This window comes from Haliaeetus leucocephalus, unplaced genomic scaffold (assembly GCF_000737465.1).
Source record: "Haliaeetus leucocephalus isolate CR32 unplaced genomic scaffold, Haliaeetus_leucocephalus-4.0 Scaffold228, whole genome shotgun sequence".
NCBI classification, from domain to species: domain Eukaryota; kingdom Metazoa; phylum Chordata; class Aves; order Accipitriformes; family Accipitridae; genus Haliaeetus; species Haliaeetus leucocephalus.
Window position 1 is genome coordinate 1,673,783 of NW_010972664.1, and position 17,564 is coordinate 1,691,346.

The 17,564-nt window shown below is 39.6% G+C and overlaps 1 protein-coding gene across 4 annotated transcripts in view; it reads left to right on the forward strand.

The window, feature by feature from the left end:
• Positions 1-412: 412 nt before the first annotated feature.
• The window catches only part of NRIP1 (nuclear receptor interacting protein 1), a 77,438-nt gene continuing 60,286 nt past the window's right edge, over positions 413-17,564 (forward strand). For 3 of the 4 annotated variants that reach the window (XM_010567228.1, XM_010567225.1, XM_010567227.1), the window contains exons 1-2: positions 518-595; positions 6,405-6,489. The gene's annotated coding sequence lies outside the window, so the exon portion shown is untranslated. Of the gene's footprint in view, positions 596-6,404; positions 6,490-17,564 lie in introns of all 4 variants that reach the window. The other variant, XM_010567226.1, reaches the window with a different exon arrangement.

Here is a 17,564-nt window from a genome sequence, read left to right on the forward strand (position 1 = left end):
CCCCCCCCCCCGGCGGGGGGAGCCGAAAGTTTGCCTGGCCAGGGTGGGTTTGGGTGAGCTGGAGGGCCGGAAAAGTTACTCGTCTTCACCCCCGAGACCTGCGAGCGTTCTCCCGAGCGCTGGCTGCAAGCCTCCCTCGGTCCCCGTTTCGGAGGGACACCCTCGCCCTCCTCCGCCGCCCGGTGTGCGCGTGAATTATTTACAGAGCCGCAAGCTCGGTGCGCAGCGGCTGCGGCGGCCGCCCGGGGGTGCGGAGAGACGCGGCCCCGCCGGCCGCGGCCTCGCCCGCCGCCTCCCGCCGCCCGGCTGCTTTCACAGCAGCTGCGGGCAAGGCCACGCTTCCCTCTTCTGCCCCCCCCCCCCCCCCGCGCTGTGTGTTACTGCCCGCCCCCCCGCTACCTGCGAGCGGGCAGCCGGTGGCTTGGGTGCCTTTTCCACCGCCTCTCGTTGGCGGCACACGCTCGGCTCCCTGCTTCCCCCAAAGATGCCTTCTCATCGCTTCGGGCTCCTGAGGGACGTCGCTGTTTCCTTTCTAGACTAAACGTTACTTGTTACTTTTCCAGACGTGTTTTTGTGTCCCTGAAGCCCTTTAAAGGTGATTTCCCTTCCCCCCCCCCTTTTTCTCTGCAGAACGTGGTGTTGGAAGCTGTTCTCATAAGTGTTGGTGATTAAGTTGGAAGGTGGTGAAAGAAACATAGTGTAGGCAAAATAAGGGACAGCTTTGTAATGTGCGAACAGCCTTGTGTCTGTGCTGCACCTCTCTTTTTCTTCTCCTGTATCGTGGATTCTGATGATTTATTAGTTTTTTAATTTAAAGAAGAATTCAGCTAAAATGCTTGACACGTGTTGAAAATGTTGAAAAAATGGTGGGATTTCTGGCTTTGGGATTGCGGTGCTGATAGGAAAGCTGAAGTGGAAGTTGTCCCCTTCTACCTTACCTCTCTGGAATCTGGAGACTATACTATTCCTTTTTTTTTAATTTTATTTTTTTATTTTATTTTGAGGGGGCCTGCCTGCCTGCAGGGTCTGATAGCTCACAGGCTGATTAGAATTTAACTGAGTCATGGCACTATAAATGTTCAGAGATACTGTAAAGCTTTATTTAACAGAGTGCGAATCTAGTCTGTGAAGACCCATGGGGAGGAAGCAGTCACTTGTGGAAGGGGGGTGGTGTATCCCTGAGCGAGTGGTGGAAAACATTTATCTTTAATATTCAAATGTGATTTACTGTTTCTGGGGCCGACAACACACTAGAAAGTGACACGTTAAGATGTCATGTGACAAAAGCTTTCTGAGCTGAGGATATCTTGTGGTTAAAGTCTGTTTTAATAGCATCTGACTAATTGTTGCTATACAGGCAGCAAGAGTTGATACCGTGGAGAGCAAAAGTTCTCGTCGAGAGTGATGGTCAGGCAGGTTTGGGGCTTCTGCTGCCTGGGGCAAGTGTCTTCTCAAACTTGTGGTCGAGAGGTCTGACTTGTTATTTTATCAGTGGTCTCTTGAGTTAGAGTTGACGTTGGCTCCAAAGCAAGACAGCAAGTTTGTCATGAGTGAAATGCATACATAAGGGTGTACGTTTTCTGTTAAGTGGGATGGAAGAGGTGGCAAGCAGTGACTGCGTGTTTCAGGTAGGGATGAAATCTGACCTCCTGTTAGAGTGGCCTACAGTTCCAAGTTATCTAATGAGCGAGAGCTGTCAGTGGTTTTCAGATTCTTGTAGACCCTGTGTGCATAGACTACAAGATGCTGTCAAATGCCAAACTGTACTGAATGGATTTTTTTTTTTTCTATTAGTCTTGGGGTAGAAAATTACCAGATGAAAATGTGCTCTTCCTCTCTGCTCCCTGAACTTGTTTCTTTTTCTAAAGTGAAAGATGTGCTAATCAAAATTGGAGGAAAATAAAATAACTAAAATTTATTATAGTCATAAAAGCTATGTTGATAAAGAAGTAAAAGTGAAGTGATGTTTTTATATTGTAAACTTAAATAGGTGATTTAAATGCTGGCTGTATCACCTGCGGTGTTTGATAGCTGTGTTTAGTGTGAATCTGTTCTGTAAAAGGCACCAAGGAAAATTTTTTTTTCTTAAGTGATTCAGTAAAGGTTAGAACTCAAACATGAATTAACTTTATGGTGATCACATTTGCCTGTAAGTTTTGCTTAATGTGGGATTGGTTTAAAAGAATTGACAAAGGCTTCTTTGCTTAAAGCTTATTTTGTCTTTTCAGAGCTAACTTTATTTTTCTGTCTTTGAACAGTGGCAAAAGGTTTCTGTAATACCAGCTGTATTATTAGCAGTGACGGCACTGTTAATTTTACCAGTGACAGTGCGGGACATTACTATATTAAAAGATAAACGATGTTTTGCGTTGTGCCGAGCACATGTATAAACTTGCCCGAGGCAAAGCCAGGGAGTTGCGTTTCCCAGTCAGCTGCCTTGCTCAAGGGTTGTGCTTGACACCTCCTTGCAGGGCTATTGGAGAAGACGTGAAGACTGTAACATTTTGTTAATTTTAGAATAGCTCTTCAGAACTTGCCTGAACCTCAGAACCCAAATGGCTTGTGGCTTTTTTCCTGGCTGAACGTGTAGGGAGTGGAGGGTGTCCACAAGAGAGACTGGGGAGAGCACAGGGTTTCCAGCTGGGCGCCTGATGGGGGGCAGTAGCCCCTTTGCGAGTGGGGCTTTGGTGTCTGACCTGCCATGCATGGGGCCTGCGGGCAGGGGAGGCTGGGCTCAGCCGGGCTGATCCCCCGCTGCTGGGTGAGGAGCAATAGGCAGGGTAAATAAGATAACTATCCGATGGATTGAAAAAGGTTAAACACCCGTTTGGGACAAGAAGTGCAAATTTTGAAGTATAAATTGTTACTGCTTAGCAGGTGTTTAACTACAGGCAAGTGGAAAGATAATGTAGGTAGGGAATGAAGCCTGGACAGGAGGAAAAGGTATGAAAGAATGTCCACAAATGTACAAAAAAGATAAAAAACATAAACTTGACAGTCTGTCTAAACAGTCTTAAACTAGAGACAAAAAGGTTAATGGTAACAGCATTTGTGGTTTGCTTCCTCTTCCTGCCAACAGGCCAAAACAATAAGAGCAGTAGCTGTCTGAACTGCACTGGCCTGCCTATGGCAAATGTGAGGGAAGTTAAGAGGAAAGTATTTAAAAGGCTTGTGGCATTGCTTTAGGATATTATGGTATTAGGGTTTTGCTAGGTGCATTTGAAAATATTGAATTGGAAAACAACGTGCTATGGTTGGCAGGTGGTACTTTGGGTGGACATCTGTGATCACAAAAACTTTTTTGCATTCTCAGATGGGAAGATCTGCCTCAGGAAAAGCAGGCGATGGGATTCTTTTGGTAAAGATGAATTGCCTACATTTTAGTGTTTCTGGATTATTTCAGATACTTGGAAATGTTAACGGACCTATTTAGCACTTGAAAGAATTAATTTGGTAATTTATTTGGCTGTCTGTTTCAGGTCACTTGGCTTGATGGTCGAAGAAGGAGAATAGGAACTAAGACTCAAGTAAATAAATACTCGTGTAGAAAGGGGAAGAAGCAGTTGCTAGCCATCCTAGTTTGGGTCAAACTCAAACTTAAATTGTTACTGGAGCTTGTTGCTCCAGTTTAATTGCCTGTCTTGAGAGAAACTCTGTTTTCATACCACTTATTTCTAAATACCATTGTCTTTGGCAGAGGAAAACCAATTTTGCTCATAGACAAAATCAGATTAAAAGCAGAAGCTACAGATCTTTTGTTAGTCACTGGTTTCTGAAGAGGTTGAGTTTAGTGTAGAAAAGCAGCTCAGTGTTGGGGAAGACTTCTGGTGGGCTGCTCTTCCTCCTCTCGAGAAAGAAAGGTGTGAGGGGGTCACCATGAGAGAGATCGGGTGCTAGATGTAAAATGTGTTTCAGTCTTGACCTGAACTATTATTTGAAAACAAATTTGCCCCAAAAAGTGTTTAATGAATTTCTATGTTGAAATGTGTCGTAAGTAGTATGTCTTGCAAGCAGAAGAACAGTGGTTTTGTTCTCCTTGGTGCTAGGCTGGTACTGCTGCTCTGATGCTGGTTTTTTTCATAGCGAACATTTAAGATACTCAGCTACGGGCTTTCTAATTATTCTCTGTGCACCACCCCACCATGAAAATGGAGTGGGAAGAGAAACTGAAAAGGCTTTTTCAGTGATGTAGAAAGTAGAGGTAGAAAGAAATGATGATTCTTGCCCCAGGAGCTTGTCGTGTTGGTGGTTTTCATGTCATCACCTATCCCACTTTCAGCAGTTTAGAATATGAAGCAAATCAATGTTCAAAAAAACTATAAGGTGTGCAAAGCAAGTGATCCAGACATGAAGTTTTGGGGAATAAAGTATTCTAGAAAAGCTTGCTTTTTTAAATTTGTTTTTAAAATGTTATTGAAGGAATATGGTATTTTCCCCAGAAATAACAAATTCTTTTGTTCTCTTTTCTCTGAACTCTTATAAACCTTTTGTAGTCATTTGGAACAATGCAGAAAAGACTGTTCAATGCCGACCTGAAGGAAATCCTGTCTATACATTGAACCTTGATGGCAATACAGTGTAGGCTGTTTCTTGTTTTGTTGCCCATCCCCCCCCCCCCAAAATCTGTCGTCTTTTGGATGTAGGAATACTTAAATAAAACCACTTGTCAGTGGTGGAAAACATTTTGTCTACATGTATAGTATGGAACAGAAATACTGGAATTAACTACTTCTCTCAAATTAAGGTGACTTGAAAAGGTGATGCTTCCTTCCGCTCTAAGGGACCTCTCGTCCCATTTTTCCTTTGGTCACAAAAGATTCCACATCCAGCTTATTTGCCCTACCAGTGAAATGGAGTTGGGAAGGCTTTGCACTATGTCTATTACTACCTTTGTCACTGTACTTGTCATTTCTCTTGTTTATTTTGACTGCAGTGGTAGCTTTTTTTTTTTTCCCCTAATTGAATCCAAATGTTGAGGATTGCTACTGTTCTGTGGTGCAAATTGGTTTTTATTTTGTGATTTATATAGGGGAAGGATTTGAAATAATGTCTGCATGTAGTATTTCAGGGTATTTACTTGTTTATTGGCTTAATTGGATCTGTTGGTTTTGTTGCATCTTGGTACTGGCAGTAGTCCAGCATGCTTCTGTTATTTCATGTACCTGAAAGCTTTGAATAGGTCTTTTTTGGATGACGACCCATCTATCAACACCTGTATCTCTTTTTCTCAGGTAGCACATTGCAGTGGTCAGAGTTAGATGTTTTCTCTAAGCCCAAGTAGTTTTGCAGAAGGGGAAGATGCTGAGAGCTGCCCCCAATGCACACAGTTCCCCCTCTGCCCCTCTTCACCCTCCATGCCTGTAGCCACTTGTGGGGTCCTCTGTGCTAGAGAAATACTGTGTTTATAAAGCTTTTGTATGCGATTTTTGTGAGAACAGAAGCTAAGGGTGTGGAAAAGAGGAGAGGAACTCTCCCTCTGCCCTTCAAGAGGAAGGGAAAGTTCATCCAAACAGGGGAGAAAGTGTTGTGTGGTTGTTTTGGTATTTTTTGTTGTTGTTTAATTTTATTGTAGTTAAATTTGATTCTTTATGCATAATAAACTTGCTGCTTGGGTAGTAACTTTGTGACATAAGAATTAATATAACTTTTAATAATGAGGCTTGTCACAAGAACAAGGCTGAAATAGTACAAATAACAGTGATCTGGGCTAGCTGTAAATTTGCATCTTTGAGCAAAAGTTTACTTAGGAATAATAGAGAAGTGCTCAGAAGAATTGTTAAGGTGGTGCTTGTGATAGATAACGTCTATCTATGTTATGTACTATTTAGTTCCTAAATAGCTCAAAAGCAAATATAATTTCTACTGCTTTAGTTTTTTCTAACTAATTTTGTGGCATTTAGTATTACATTCACAAGTTGTACTATGCTCTTGTCTTTTATTGGTGTGTGTATATATATATTTAAATTATTAGGGGCTCTTTAAAAAATATGATTTTGATGTTCATAGGTGTAAGTTTGAAGTGTTAAGCAGTAATAGCTACATAGGAAGGAGGGCTTTCATGTCACAGGTGTTTTTTGAATGAAAGGACAAAAAAAGAGGATCATGGCTTTGAATCAGAGTTGAACATGGAATTTGTTCTTGCAGAAATACTGTCCACTTAGCCAATACAAGTCTAGATAACACAAGTTGTTTGTTTTACTGACGGTTCTGTTTGGAAGATTTTGATTTCTGAAGTTTGGAGCTACGTTTTTATTCTGAAATAAAAATGTTGTTTACAGTTCTTACCAGCCAAAATAAAGCATCGCTTTCTGTTACACCATCAACAAGAAAGCAGACAGAGGTATATTGGATAGGAAAAATTAGTATGCGGACTTTCATAGGGTGATTTCTGCTATTCATTTCAGATCAAGCATGGAATTGCTGAGGAAGAAAATTAATGCATCCTTGGGCTCCTGAAGGAAGAGCTTTCCTGATGGGACCATTTTCAAGGTAAATAATTTGTTTGGATTATTTACCTTGTCTCTTTGGTTTGGGGTTTCTTCTTTGTCTCACCAAATCTGTCAGACAACTGTCTGCCATGTGTAAGTCTTTTAGGATTATAATATGTTTTAAAGTGATAAATTTTCCAGTTAATTGCTTTCTTTTACTGTAAGACTTTTTTTCAGTGTGTGCTGATTAAAGAGAAATAAGTATTTCAGTAGCATTTGAACTTTTTGTATGGAATTTGCTAGTAAGTCCTGAAGATTTAGCCTACTTGTTTGGGAGGTAGCTGCTAAATAGAGAAGAACTTGATTTACATGTAATTTTGGAGTGAAAGAGAAGATTAAATAAAACTTACTGTGTTACAATCTCTCTTATTTCTTAAATAAAACGGATCCAAATTGAGCTTCTGTGGCAAGGGACCGTCACAGTAAAATCATTATTAGATATTACATTATAATGGCTTGTAGACATTTAGCACCACTGTCATTTTGTTTGGATCTGCTCCCTTGGTTCCCATTTCCTAAATCCTATTTTTCTTTGATACCGGGGAATAATTCCCTGAGTGTTGTCCAGTGATTGCTTATGTATACGCACTTTGGTTTGTGAGTGATTTTATTCACTTGAGTAGCCCCACTGTACTCGGTGGGCCTACATGCATGCCTAAGAACTTGAGAATGCTGATGAGCATAAAGAATACAATTTGGGCATGTAATGGTTGACAAGCAGTTGTTGTTTTGTTTCTAGTCTCTCTTAGGACTCATTTGCATTGCCTCCAGTGGCAACTTTTGTGAGCATTAGTAGGGAAGGTCTAGAAGCTGGAGGCAGTCATACCAAATCCCAGCCTGCAAAACTTCTTGCATGTCCGTTGTAATGACACAGATTGCAGATGCAAGCATATATTTTTCCTTTTTTAATAAATCCATGTGTTGCTTGACTTTATTTGAATATAGCATTGGTCTGTTTACAGCAGTTTGAGCATCTCACAGTACAATATAGCAAAGTGAAATCATTAGCAAATACCTGTGCTTTTTAAATTGAAGAGATGTGGATTTATCCAGAATCAGTGTTTTGGAAATAAACGGAAATCAAGATGGGGGATCTGGTTTTTTCCCCATAATGTTTCCTCTTTGATTCCTCACAAAAACGCAGCTAGCATTGCTGTAGTGCTTCTTAGTTGTCCGAGCAATTGTATTTACAGGAAAGTTAGTTGTGTTACTTACTGGTCTCAGAATCAGTACGATAGGCACTTTGGAATTAAAACACAATTAATTGGCTATTCAAAACTTGAGAATTGTGATCATCAGCAGATGGGCACTTATACAGCCTTAATGGAACTTAGTAGATGGCGGCTTTTGTGGCAACAAGCTTTTCGAAATCTTTCACATCTTCAAAAATAAAGTCATTCAAAGCTTTGTTTCAGGATTGTCACCTCTGTTTAAAAGCAATTCTAGTTAGTCAGTTGCAGAAGTGTAAGCTGTAAATAAGGGTCTTGCACCAACTATTCAGCTTGTCAGTAAGGTAGGTTAAGATAAAGATTTGAGAAAATGCGTTTGTCAGTGTATATACATGGCTGGTAATCCTCACACAGTTTGCATTCTTTTTTCCATTTCTAACCAACATTATAAAATAGTTGCATGCTATGTCTTGACTATTTTTTGGGGGGTGAGGAACAGGTTTTATTGGTTGTAAGCACTAACTGTAGAATGCCTGTGTTGGTATACCAAGTTTGCATTGCATACCACTGTAAATAGCTTCAATGTGGAGTGCAGCAGATTTGTGTCTTGATCAGAGGTTGGTTTTTGTCACTGAAATTAGATTTCTTGTTTTAAGTCGGAGTTCTGGACCATTAGGGTGGTCTTTCTCCAACAGAGTACTGCTTTGCAAACATAACTGTTGATCTTGTTGATGCTGTGTATCCTTCATGAAGTAAGAGATACAAGAGGGGAAGGCAGTCATGCTAAAGTTGAGCTTACATCAAAGGAAAAGTCTGTAGCAGTGAGCTGAAGTTTATGATTTATGTCCTTGTTTAAGTTTATGCAAGTCTGAGAAACTGCAAAAGATGCAACTCATGAGAAGATATGGATGAGAATTAAAAACCAATAATAAATGTAACTCATGTCAAAAGAACAAGGTGGTGACTCGGCATGTGCAAGGTTGGCAGAGGCAGCCTTTAATTGAGGAGGAATTGGTCGCTGTAAACCAATTACGTCTTATTTTTAATGATAGGTTTCAGAGAACAGCAAATGAGTGTAGTATGATTTTGGCTGATAGTATGTGCTGTTCTTGTTGGATAAAAACCTGAAAGCCTGAGGGTATGAAGTTGCAAACAGAAGTTTCACTTTTTTTTTTCTTTTTTTTTTTTCCTCCTTTCTTCTGTGAAGAGGAAAAAGTAGGCTATGCAAGTGGAAGAAACTCCACTTTTTTGCAGTGAAAGCTTTGGATATATTTTGTCTTTGACTAACAGTGCTTCCACTTTGACAGCCTAGGAAATTTGGTAAAGGGATTGGGAACTTGCAGGGTAGAGAAATGTCCCTCATTCTTTCTGTAGCTTGGCATTTAATATTTTACAGCAAACTTTTAAGTTTAACATATTTGAACTTGTACCAGATAGGGTTAATAGGCTAGAACAAAAGGTCAAAGCATAAGGCATTAGGCTTAATTAAGGGAGAGCAGGAGTGGCAGGAGTATGTGACAGTTAAATGGGTTTCCCACAGACTAATGTCTGGTACAGTGCAACCATGCCTCAACTTAAGTGGGTTATTTTGTGCAAAGGGCGGCCGTGATTAGCAGTTTGACATGCCAGACATTTCTGGCCAATCCCATCTGTTTTAGAGGTTAAAAAAGCACACCTTTATGAGCTGATAGATTGATTTGTGTGTCCGTCTGGTAAAGATTAGTAGTCCAAGGCCAATGCTGTAAATGCCACTTATAGAATATTGTACTTTCTTAGTTGCTCTTTGTTTAAACTGTCAACTGTGTTGTAATGGGGGCTAACAGCTATAAAAGTGATCGTGCAACATGAAGAATGCGGCAGGGCTGCTGCGGCAAGTGTTTTGAACCAGAAAGGTCTGGGAGGAACGTTTCCTCCTTCGTCAGGTTTGTTTTGAATGCGAGCCTGTAGGCTTTGGTCATCTCACAATGCTTTGCTTGGAAGGGAATCTAGCTTAATGTGCTCCTGTGTAAGGCTCACGCCTTTTCTTTATAGCAGTCGCTGTTAATGTGCTTGTCCAGAGGTTACCTGCCTCAGCACGAGCAGTTTTCCAGTTCTGAGCACAGTCAGCTAGAGGAGAATTTCAGTACTTAAAAGGTTTCAGTATTTATGTCAACTTCATCATGTTCTCTGTATCCTTCCCACTCTGTTGCTGAACTGGGACGATACGTGCATATTGTGTTGTTTTCTCCTCTGTAGCTGTTACTCTCTGGATAGTTTTTCCAATTGTATCATTGCCTTACAAGCCTAAAATAAAATAGGTAGCACAATAAGTCTTGACTGTGTTTCTTGTCATCTTTCTGACTTTGTAAAGTCAAAGTTACATTACTATTAATATAAGACTATTAATAAATTGTTGATGCAATAAAACTGTTTTTGGTAATGTTCAAGGTTCATACGTAGTTGAAGGTGATTATCCTATTTTAAAATCAAGTAGAGGTCAGACTATATTGTCAGATAACTGACTGTGGCCCAAATGATATGTGATAGCTTCAAGACCAATGAGAGTCTTCCTCACTTTAAATAAATACATGATTTTGAATTAAATTGTTAACTGTAAATGTATTTTGTGGTAACATACTGATAACTTCCTTTTGTATTTTGTGAAAAGCGGTGAGATACATGTGCTCACTTAAAAGTAGTGCTTAAAGGTCTCATTTTTAAAAGACATTGTTTAAGTTATCCCTATTCTATCCCTCTTCCATTCAAGCAGTGACACCTGTAGCTAAATATAACAGAAATAAAACTGCATGAAATTAGCATTTGACACCTTACATTTAACATTCCTACATTAACTTTTAAAATTAGTCATCTGTCTAAAATTTCATGTTTTTCTCCTTGCAAACATGATTATCTTTCTCTTGCTCCATTTAAAATAAAATAAAAATTGGAAGATAGTAATGACTTGATGTTCATACTATAAAGGCTGCTCCACATACCCGAGCTGTACTTTTGCTGTAACAGCTGTGGCCTGTTGCTGAAGAGATTGACTAATTTGTGATTTATGATTTGCCTTCACCTTATCTAGCTTCGTAAGAGCCACCCTAGTTTTTCTTTTGTTCTTGTGAAAGTCTCTTCCTTTTACTTCTGTTTGAAATGTCTAGAAATATTTTCAGTGTCCTTTAGGATGAGCAAGGCAACATCATTATCTTGCAGTTTATTTAGTAACATGGAGCTGAAATGGGCATATGCAGCATCATGTTCTCTGTGGAATAATATCTATTTAAATGATTTGGATCTAATACATATTTACATGAAAAAACATCTTGCCCTTCTCTGTGGGGAGAGAAGGTGAACAAGCATAAATTTTATAATACTCATTGCTTCTCTTGCACTAAATCATACTTAAATTGCAGAAGGTTGTTGGCTTGAGAGTTGTGTAAAAAGTGCTTGGCTAGTAAAGTGAGGGTGCAGGGAGATTTATCTCATTTAATACTAAGAAAATGTTGTCAGCTGCAGTGCATTGATACAGGATTGCCTAAATCCAAAACACGTACTTTAGATTTTCGTGTATGCATGTTTGTAATATTTTCATGGTTATAATATATAAAATATAATCCTGAAACAATCCATTAATGCAGTGGGTGTGTTTGCTATATTTTGGCTAATTTGATTGTTATTGATTATACCTGAGCCATTATCTAATGTCTTGGGAATGGGATGGACTCTTGTGACTGCTTTTCTGCTGTTTCAGGGCAGAACATACTTTATTAAGTTTCTTGCAACAGTCATTGTTAAAATCTTTATAATTACTGCTTGATTGTAATTAGCATTTCCTGCTCTAAGTGTAGCACAGATTAAATAATGAAGGTGTTTGGGTAGCATGCTAAAGATTGTACTCAGGACTTAACACAGGATATTTTCCTCCCCATATCTTAAGGGTATAGTCTAGTTCTGTTGATGAGAGTGGAAGTCTAGGCAGTGATTTTTATCGGGCTTGGGCCTCTCTCCAAGTCTGTGCAGTTCGTCAAGTACAGTGATGTGGAGTCAGTATGGTGGCTTCTCTTCTACCGTTCCACTTTCACATTGGATAGAACTCAGTGGAACTATTCAGTTTAGCATTACTGAATGTAGCGGCACTATACCAAATATTCTGTACTTGTCAGTGAATCTGCTGCATTTTGTTAAAATATGTCTTCTTTTGTATTGTGCCTTTCAGTTAGGATATTATAAAATATTTGCATAAGATATTCATACAGCTTGATTGGCCATTAGGCATTAAAAACAATTCTAAATTGTCCATTGTTTTCAACTTCAAGTAGTCTTCAGCAAAAGAAAGGATGCACTCACCGTCTCTGGTGTTTCAAAGGATTTGCTTTTTTCATGTAATTGATGAAAAAGCGAGCATTTGGTTGGTATCCCTGACCCTTTATGAACTGGGTAGAAAGGATGCTGCACCATGCTTGTATGAACTGGCTGACTATGGATTTCTCCTTATTTTAGATTTCCATACTCTTTGACCTTGTAGTTGTTGACTTTGGTCTGGAACAATTTCAAAGTCATGTAAATGAATGTAATTAAGGTATTGCTTATCATCTTGGAGAGTTCAGAGATGCTTATTGGCCAGAAAGGTTTGTTTACTTAATATGGAAGGTTAATATAAGGTTAAATTTTACTGTGTAAAATGGCTTCATAATGTTTTTATTTAGCAGCTGAAGAAAATAGTGTTTGAAAAGGCAAATAATAGTTTTATTTGACCTCTATGTGTTTCCTGTAGCTTGCATTATTGGGAAAATTTATCTTCACTGCATAGTCTTATTACAGTTTTCCTTTCTCCTTGTTCCACAAAGGGAACCTCTCAGAAGTATTTGTAGGCCTTTGTGTAGGAAAGGAGCTACATTAAGGGAGGAAGTGCAAAAATATTTGACAATAATTGCTCTAAGTAGTCCATCCACTTCCACTTATGTGTTTTGTTCCCCCTGCCTCTTTTTGCCAGAATGGGATTCATGCTTTGTTCTTTGGTGCTTCTTTTGTTTTTATTGCCATTGCTGCTGAAATAAGGTGAAAAAGCAGTATAAAACAGCAGGGAAGAACATCAAGCTACTTGTTTCTGCCTTCGTCTCTCAGGCAGTAGAAGGAACAGGGCCAAGGCCTCCATTTTCTTGTCTGTAGCCCTCAACTTTGTTTGGATATAGTTGTTTTGCTCACCATTTATGGAAAAAATTGCTTGTCTTAGTGTTGTATTTTCTCCACTCCAAGTTTTTGTAGTTACCAAAACAGTGGGTACATGAGAAGTGTCATGTTAAAAAAAACAAAACCAAAAAACAAAACAAACCCCCAAACAAACAAGAAAAAAGCCAAAATTTCAGGAAGGCCAGAATTTCACCTGAATTCCAAGACCATATGTTAAAGTCCTGGAACTCCCTGAATAATGGAGAAGAGGTGTATGGTTATGGGGTGGAAAGGCAAAAACACCTGAAAAATGTCCTTTATTTGTTACCTCAGGCCCTATGTATGGGAAATAAGGGAAGAATCTATGCACCTTTGCCATTCACTTTTGCTTAGGTAACATACTAAGAGCAAATCTGCTCAGAACTGCTCAACAGTGGCCATGTAAGAGTGCAAAATTTCTTGAAGAAAAATTTCCCCTTGCTGCTGGAGGTCCAGATGATTTCTCAAGAATCAGTCCTGGTCCTCTCAACTTATTGGTGTTTAGTTCTCTGCTACCTGAAGTTTTATCCTGGTACAAAATAAATGCAAAAGGAACATTTAATAAACTGTGGTGATAGCATTTTGTAACCTCTTTGCGCTTCCTCGCATAGGTCTAACTGTCAAGATGAAAAAATAACAAGGTTGTGCAGAATCACATTTACAGTTTACTGAACTCTGTTTTGTCTTTGGATTGCAATATTAAAGATGAAAGTTTGATCATGTCTTTTGGATATAGCTCTTCAACACAGCTGTCTTGAGTGCTTGCTCGAACTTTTTTTTTTTTTTAAAGCTAGCTTGTCAGGTCTGAGGTTATCTCAGCACACATATGACTGAACTGGTTTTTGATCTGAAATGCATAAAAGGTCACTTTCCCAAACTTTATCTTCTGGACCTCAAGTTTTATTGTTAGTAATTTTCTACTATGAATTCCCTTAATGGAAAAAGGGTCTGTTCAGTGTGCCCTTTCAGCTTTCGAGGGAATATCACTTTTGCATTACCCTCCGCTGATTTTTTTTTTCAAAATATTCTAATGTGCAATATGGGAGATGAACAGTACTTAGACACTGCTTTTGGGGTAATACTGGCTATTTTGGGTTATAATGCTGTATAGTTTCTCTAGCTCTGATGTCTTCAGAGCCTTGTCTAGACAAATACCAGCTGTATTTTGTCTCTGCAAAACTGAACTTAAGCATTAAAGCGGGTCTTAAAATAACCTCTTTGTGCTGATGATCACGCTGTTTCGGTGTCTCCTACCTTATGACTTCGTTGGGGTTTTTTTGAGGAAAATTGCGCATGCCTCACAAGATACCAGGAGCACCAGAACACACAAATCTCCTCCTTTGCAGCCTTTTGGGGGTATTGTAGGCCATTGCTGTTTTGCTACTTAAGTAGATTTAGAGCCTCAGATATCAGTTACTCTTTTGGATCATGGATTGTATGAATTTAACATAAAAGCATGCTCGTCTCCTTTTCCTGTCCTCCTTAAAGGTCACTGTACAGGAGGGAAAGTTGAGTCATGGCCTATAAACACTTGTAGATCTGCTATCTGATCTAATTCTTGTTCACATATTGCTTGGTGCTGTGGCAGGTGGACTTTGTCAGGTTTATCTGTGGTGGTGCTACTGACCCTAGTGACCTGTTCCACTCCTCTGCCGAAGGTCCCTTCCCTGTAGTGGGATGGCATAAGTCAGTGTGTGTTGTCTCCTCACCTGCTGCCCTTCCTCGCTGAGCAGAGAGTTGCTCGGAAATGCAACTGTTCCATGTGTATCGTACAGCTTATTGCTGTGGAAAACTTAATATTTTTTTTTTAAACTTGCCCATGTCACGTGGAGATCATCTGCAGGATTTGGAGAACTCTGACAAGATGCCCTGGATTGTAGAAATAGCAGTGGTTGTTTAAATAATTCAGAAAAGTAATGCAAAATACTACAATATTCCTGAATATTGCAGTTACTGTGCTTCAGTATCAAAACTGTAGATAGGAGAAGGACTATTGGAAGGGCATGTGGCAACAAGTGTGTTGGAGCTGGTGGTACTAGGACCATCAAATACCTTGAAGACCAGCAGAGAAGTAATGGATGGTGTCCATTTTTTAGTTCCTGAACATCTCTCATGCTGTCCTGGGGATGAAGCACATAGTGTGGAGGTGGGTTTTTGGCTTGTGTTTTTATGGTTGGTTGTTTTTTAATCCTAATTTAGATTCTGTATTTAACATGTCTATCAAATGACCTCATATGTCTTTTATTTGGAAGAATTAGGGCAGAGGGCCACCTTATGACATAATTCAAGTTGTAGTGATGAAATTTACTTGTAGAAGTTTTTTTTTGGGGGGGGGGGGGGGGGAGTAGTGATAGACGTCCTGGGCAGGTAAGTTGTGATTTATTTCATGTGCTTTCATATCTTTCTAATGAGTGAGAGCCTTACTCTTTCTGGGTAAAACAGGTCTCACTCAGATGGATCAAATGTGAAATTTCTAAATGTGTCATTTTTAAAAAACATTTCTGCAAAAATGATGTTTGGAGGTTTCTCATGATTTGTAGAGTACAAATAATGCAATGCTCTTCAGCTGTAATAAATAAAAATGAGATGGAAAAACAAACACATGCTTACCTTTCAGCCTGCATAAACAGCCTTACTAATTAAGATAAGGGCAAATATCCCTATGATTTCTCTTTTGATTTAGTCACTAGACTGTATAAAAAATGTATATATATATAAACATAATTCATAAACTCACTTTTCTGAATTCTGACTCCCCATACATGCACTGATGATGTTCCAGCACTCTCTTCCTGTATTTGTTATTTACAAGTGAGTCGCTTAAGATATGTAGAAATAACTAGTAATTACTAAAATGAGATCAGGGAAGAAAAAGGTATAATACCTCATGCGTGCTTTTATTAGCTCTCTTTGGTTACTTCATGTGTGCTATTTAGTCCTTGCGGATTGCTCGTGTGCAACGTGTGCATAAAACATTTTCTTCTGGAAATGCATAAGTGGTTTATGTTTGACTTGTTCAGTGACCATGGTACAACCAGGAGGCTTGTCTCCCATTGGATTTGACCAGCACTGAATATTTTGATACTCTGTGGTCTGTGGGCATAGCTTCCTCTCAGTTTACAAGTGCTGTTTGCCACTCCTTGGGACTACATGTGTAAGTAACAGAAATCTGAACTAATGTCAGCTACGCTTTTGGAGTGACTTGAGGACCTTAGTTTAAGGTGGACATCTTTTATTTAAATATTTTTGTCTTAGAGGCTTTAAATCTAGTGGAAAGCATTTTTTATAAAAAAAAATAAAAATAAAAATTGGTCTTTCTGTGCCTGGGTGATTAATACCCATACCTCCTCCCCACAACGTGTGAGATAAATTTGGTAATTTGTTTTAATATATTCTATGACAATCATTTGCAGGCATTGTTTGTTGGCATACTGGTGGTGCAAACTGATTAGAAGCAAAGCTCTGAAGAGGAGTTTGGCCTGCCTTAAGAGTATATAGAGAAGGAGAAGATACCTGACCTGTCCTAGTCTGAAGGCAGAACCCAGTATTTATTTCTGAAAGTAAAGGAGAGCATGGATGGATAAGCTGGAGAATGAATGAGTTGGGTCTAGCAGTGGGCATTCTTTAGAGATTTTTTTTTTAAAAAGATAGCATCCTTAGTTTCTGGGAAAGCCTCCTAATGTGATACACGTAGGAATGTGATAGAGATATTAGGACTTACATGTCCTGAATACTTGGAACTTGGAGGACATTGTTACTTGTGTCACTGGAAATACCACTTCTTGGAGAGTTAAGGATATCGCCACAACTTGGTGCCTTGACTTCTGTGTGACGTGTTTGATTCTCCATCTCTGTGGGCGAGAGGGGAAGGTCTTCATGAAATAAGTGTGTTAGTCAACAGTGTGTGGATGACGGGAATTTTGAATAATCCCTTTGGGCTAGGTTGAGTATCCTTCAATTTTACAATTTGATTAACAATTTAGAGGGAAGAGCAACCATGTGAAGGGGAAGAGCATAGCGGAGGGGAAGGTGCTGTGTGAAGCACGCTTTAGCAACATGACTGTATGCAAGGCTTCTGGAGTACCCGGAGGCTGTATCAAGAGGAAGAAGAGAAGCTGACAGGAGCACCGTGTGGCTTATGAACACTGTCAGTGCCCTTCTGAATGCGGGGTTTGTTCTGGTTCCTGAGACTACAGGCTGCTGGAGACCACTGGGAAAACGTGCTGCTCTGTGGACCTGAGAGTGTCACTGGGACAAAGTTGTTTAACTTTGGTGTAGTATAAAAGGTAAACAATTGGATGTTCTAGCTTGTACGTGCTGTCATCATCACATAGGACTTGCAGAGTCTGTTCTGCACACCCCCCACCCCCACCCCCCCCCGTTTTTTGTACTTTGTTGATATGATCATTGCATTAATAGCTTTAAAGTGTGTTTTTTATATGTTACATGTACATATTGTGCTGGAACTGCTCTGAGCCTGGTAGCCAGTATAGGGCGTGAACTGTCACAAGTGGAAAAACAGCAAAATGTGATGTGTAACCAAAAATATGTAGTAGTTCTAGGCAGCGAAGTGAGGGAACAGATCCATGCTGTACCTCCCACCTCTGGGGAGGGGCTTTAACATCCATCAGTGGCTGCTTGAGTTTTGGTCTGCAGATACTGCTCATTGGTTAGCTGACGTAAACTAAAATAGCTGGTTAAATTCCTCCTCCCTCCCCCC